This window comes from Rhagoletis zephyria, unplaced genomic scaffold (genome assembly GCF_001687245.7).
Source record: "Rhagoletis zephyria isolate East Lansing unplaced genomic scaffold, Rhagoletis_zephyria_1.1 Rzeph_scaffold_03179, whole genome shotgun sequence".
In the NCBI taxonomy this organism is placed as follows: domain Eukaryota; kingdom Metazoa; phylum Arthropoda; class Insecta; order Diptera; family Tephritidae; genus Rhagoletis; species Rhagoletis zephyria.
This window is the reverse complement of record NW_016160262.1, coordinates 37,086-42,294: the sequence shown is the minus strand read 5'-3', so window position 1 is coordinate 42,294 and position 5,209 is coordinate 37,086. Positions and strand designations below refer to the sequence as shown.

The 5,209-nt window shown below is 35.4% G+C and overlaps 1 long non-coding RNA gene across 1 annotated transcript; it reads right to left on the bottom strand.

Annotated features, from left to right (window-relative positions):
- Positions 1–1,981: 1,981 nt before the first annotated feature.
- LOC108368553 (uncharacterized) lies at positions 1,982–4,858 on the bottom strand. The gene is made up of 2 exons (XR_001848390.1): positions 4,782–4,858; positions 1,982–2,116 (listed from the first exon to the last, which is right to left on the bottom strand). It is a non-coding gene; the product is annotated as an uncharacterized LOC108368553 (long non-coding RNA).
- Positions 4,859–5,209: the final 351 nt, after the last annotated feature.

Below are 5,209 nucleotides of genomic sequence, written 5' to 3'. Positions count from 1 at the left end.
CCTTTGGATGCGAATTTCTGACTTTAATACTACGGCCTCAATAAAATACATTCGGACTAAGTACTTAAATATCAAGTATTTAATTATTTTCAATTAATAACTACGAATCAGTAAAAAAAATGCAATGTTACTTACCATTACCAGCAGCTAAAATCAGCAGCAGCGCGCATGTAATTAAGCACTGTGTAAAATGGCTAATACCGCTACCACAATTTCTGCTGCCACCGCAACTAACTTGGTGTTGGTTGCCATGCGAGCAAGTGCCGTTCGAATGTCGCTGTATGGACGACACCCTTGACATCTTCATTTCATGTGCGTCACACTTACAGCACGCGGGTACTGACGCCAACGCCAACGCGGAAGTTGAAATGAAGGCGCGCGCGCACACAGACGACGTCGTCGACATGAAGCCATGCCGCCGGCTAAGAGCCAATTTCATTGACCGCAAATTACAAGCAAACATTCGGTCGCACATTTTTAATGCCACTACGAATAGAGGGTAAGCGTAAAGTTAAGGATGGGGCTAGAAGGTGTAGTGGGTGGTGTCGAGCGAGCTGAAAATCAAACAGCTAGTATATCTTAGCGCGCGCGCGAAATGCCTTGAATGTATTAAGCGGATTGTTAAAATATTTGTGTTTGTACATTTATGTTGGTTGGTAAGTAGGCTTGTTTATCCATACACACATCCATAAGACCAATGCCAATTGTGGCTTAAGCTAATGCGAGCACGTTTCGCCACAATGTTGCCACAGACCGCAACGGTTGAAATACGCAACGCAAGCAAACACAAGTCAAGTTTGTATATATGTTTGTACGACTACTTATATTACCATATATGTATTTGGTATATGCTTATTTTTTCACTAGTCACACGCGTTCACTAGACGAATTATTAGTTTACTTTTTTTTGCCAGCGACAGACGACGCACTCACGCACCACCGCTACTTACATATGTACATACATACATGTAGCTAATAAATGATCGAGCGCTCGTGAAAGAGCGTGCCAAGGTGAGGTAGCGCTGCGATGATGCGAAAATTTGCGGCACGTTTGTATTTATCTGGCGGCGGCAAAATTGAAAAATCACAAATTGATATTTTATGACAGACCAGCAGGCGGGCCAGACACTGCCATAAGCAGCAGCAAGCGCAAATTGCTTGCGACGCGTCGTGGCGTGGCGGACGTGTTGGCTTTGAAATAGTTTTTGTTTTTTATATTTTTGCGTGCGTAGAAATTCGCACTTCTTTGGCCTCTTTGCGTTTTCATGCGCAGTACTCAGTCAACGGATATACACACTTTCACTTTGACGTCGCTTTGTAGCTTAAAGGATTTATTTTCTGTTCTATTTTTTTTTTTTTATTATCAAGCTTCCTCGCTGAAGCCTATTTGTTCGAAAACAAGTTTTACTACAATTCTGTTTATGCACATTAAAACCATTTAAATTGATTTTACACCGCAACTTCAGACTTGTTTTTTTTTTTTTTGTTTGCCACAGTGCTGCAATGCTTTGGCTGCTGTTGCATTTAATTTGCAAAAATTGAAAAATTGCAAAATTCACTTGCCCACACAAATGCAAAGAAGTTGGCATACACACTGCGCCGCCATTTACTTGCGCTGCTGCTGCCGCGCGTTGTTAATTTTGTGTGGCGGATGCGCGTTTTATTTGAATTATGTGGTCTTGCGCTGCGTTGTGGCTGGCAGCTGATTATGGTTGTGCGGTAAGCGTACTAATAATGCAGCTTTCATTTGCTGACAGATGCGCTGCATCCGCTGCCCGACTATGTATAACTTTTTGAACTAATAATTGTTTGCGATATTTTTGTTGTAGATGTGTTGTAATTCTTTGTGTTGTTGTTGTTGTTGTTGTTGTTTGCTGTCTATTGAAAACGTGCGCAAATTAATTAGTTTCAATTTGTGGCCACGTCGAGCGCATTATTAATAATTTCCTGCCGCAAAACACTTTCGATTTTTCTTTCGTGTGTGAGTGAGTGGCCCTTTTACACAATTGGATCTAGATTGTACAGACATATAGTACATATATTTATGCATGTGCACGAATGACCACACTTATGCGAAAGTTTGAACCCTCTATTTGCCTTGGGTAAAGTTTGAAATCTGCAAAGAAAAAAAAAAGTTACTGTCATTATCATTGTCAAAACCGCAGTATTAAAAAATTGTTAAATAAAAAAACTATTATATTCTTCTGAAGAGAAACAGAGTTTCCGATCGAAAAAAAAAAATATTATTTTCAAGATTTCTGAAAAAAGGGTTCCCCAATATAAAATACATGGAAAACTTTGAGCGGTTTGATCGACTACTAAATATTTTTTGATCTCCAAATAAATAAAAAATCGGCATATTTTTCGATTTGGACCAATCCTAGGGTGTAAGAGCATTCAAATTCCGACCTCACTGAAGCTAAAAATTTGGAAGTTTGTTTACCAGCTAATTTTAGGTCATTGATTTCAAAAATACAATTAAAACAAGTAAGAACGTCTAAGTTCGGAGCCAAGCCGAACATTAAATACCCGTCGCAAGTATTAAATATATGTTTTTTCACCTTTCCGAAACCTTCCGCTAGATGGTAAGCCGGGATGTATCAATTTTGAATAAATTAGCGTCCTTAAATTTCGAATTATTGAAGTTTCAAGCATTTCTGAAATTTACGGTTATATGAAAAGCGGCCGTCATTTTAGTCCGATTTCAATAATTTTCAACGTTTTGCTTTTATGTGGCAAGCACAATAACCACACCGAGTTTGGTACAAATTAGTAGAACAGTTACCGATATACATATATTTGATCATAAGTGGGCGGTGCCACGCCCATTTTGCAAAATTTTACCATAAACGTATTTCTTGGTAAAGAGTTGTTGCAAGCATCAATTTTGAATAAATTAGCTTTAATATTTACTGATTTATCGAAGATTTTGTATTTCTCTAAATTACCGTTATATGGGATGTGGGCGTGGTTGTTGTCCGATTTTTTTAAATTTTCGGCCATTTAGTATGCTGTATTAAGGCCAACAACTGTGCCAAGTTTGGAAGAAATTGGTGCAACGGTTACCAAGATACATGTAACCATAAGTGGGCGTGGCTACGCCCATTTTCCAAAAATTTATAATATTCTTATTTTTCGTCTGAAAATTATTGTAAATATCAATTTTGAGTGAATTATCTTCAGTAAGTTACTAAAATATCGCAGTTTTCGTATTTCTGGAAATTACCGTTATATGGGAAGTGGGCGTGGTTACTGTCCGATTTCGCCCATTTTCAATACCAACCTACCTTGGATTAGCCGAAACCTACATACCAAATTTCGTTGAGATATCCCAATTTTTACTCGAGTTATCGTGTACACGGGCGGACGGACAGACGGACGGACAGACAGACATGGCTTAATCGACTTCTCTATTCATTCTGAGCATTTATGTATACATTTATCTATATCTATCTCGATTCGTTTTGGCTGTTACAAACAACCGTTATGCGAACAAAATTGATATACCCTTGTGCACAAGTGCGCTCGGGTATAAAAATTATAAAACTCTTAGTTATACCGTTATTCAGCGTTGGACAGTGTTGCCCTAGATTTGTAAACAGCGTAGTGATATCAATAATTTTTCTTTTTTTTTCGAAATATATTCAGATATGAGAATAACATTTAGCATTTTTTTCGGTTTTCAATTCCATCGAAAAGTAGTGAATTTGTTCCTATAAATTCACTGTTCAATATCGACTCTGGTGGCACTTTTCAGTTTTGTTGAAAAACACAGTCACACTGCATTCCGAAAATTCAGCAAAAGAAATGCGGTAAATAAGAATAATATACTTTTCTCAATACAACTGTTATTTTAAAAACAAAAGCTCTTACTTAAGAAAAAAAGAGCTTTAAGTACAAAAAAAGTTTGTTCAATATATTGTACGATTGCACTGCAAGGGCTAAAATAAGATCATTCAATTGGTGTTATCAGGTAATTTAGTGCAATTGAACTAAACAAGATCAATCAAATGACGTAAATGGGAAACTCCTTTAGTTTACGAGTACGAATAGAAATTCTAAAAGCTAGTTTTTAGTTTTTTAAGCTATAATTCATTATTTTTATTATTATTATTATTATTCAGGGCTATCACGGAATCCATCGTAGAAAATCTACGGATTCGAATTGCTATCACGGAATCCGAGTTCACTCGAAAATATCGCTACCAGCTTCGAATGCTGATTCGAGGTCAGCTAGTTCAAAGGAAACAATAAACATTAATGTGTGCCCTTTTGTTAAATTAGCCCCAGCAGTCGCGATGGCCGAGCGAGCAAAGCACTAAACTGCCAATGGATACTCTCTATTCGAATCCTATTTATTTTTTTAATTCATGATTTTTTAATTTTTTTAATTCCGTTTAATTCCGTTTAATTTTTACTGAAACCTAAATAATAATTATATAATTTTAATTATATAAGTGTAAGGAAAGAGGAAATAAAGAAAACAGTATAGAAATAGAAAATTGAATTGTAAAGGAAGAAATAGACACGTTTAAGAGTTCTAAGAGTTTCAATTTAAATTATTTTTTATTTTTATTTAATTTATTTTATTTGTTCTATTTTCCTCTTATTCTATTTTATTTAATTATATTTACGTAATTTTGTTTCTAAAAGTTGTTTCCATTTTTTTTTTGTTTTTCATTTTTTTATTTTTTTTTATTAGAGCAAAAGTTAGTTCGATAATTATTTCAAATGCAAAAAATAACTTTTTATTATTCGCAAAATATCATACGTGCTCATACCTACACAGAGTAATAACAATTCTCCTTAATTTCGTGCTATATTCAGCGTCAATTTCTTGCCACTCCTTACAAACAGAAATAAAATTTCATCTCGTCTGAAAACAGATGTTGTTTATAGTTTCGCTGCTTTTATGCAATAATTGTTGTTCATGTGTATTAGTTTTTGCAGTGGTTGGTTTCCATCATATTTTGAAATGGTATTTTGGTCGGTTTTGACAATTTGTTTGCTTTTCTTTGTTTGTTCCCATAGTGAAGTGATCTTTATTTTGATTTTCTTTGTTGTTGCTGTTATTTTTAATTTTCCTGCAAGATATTTGTCTACTCAAATTTCAACAAAGATTGTCCTTTCTCTATTTGCTCACTTTTAGTAGTTCATTTATTCGTCACCTTCATGGTGTACGGAAACCTGAAATTGAGAAGGACGAAAA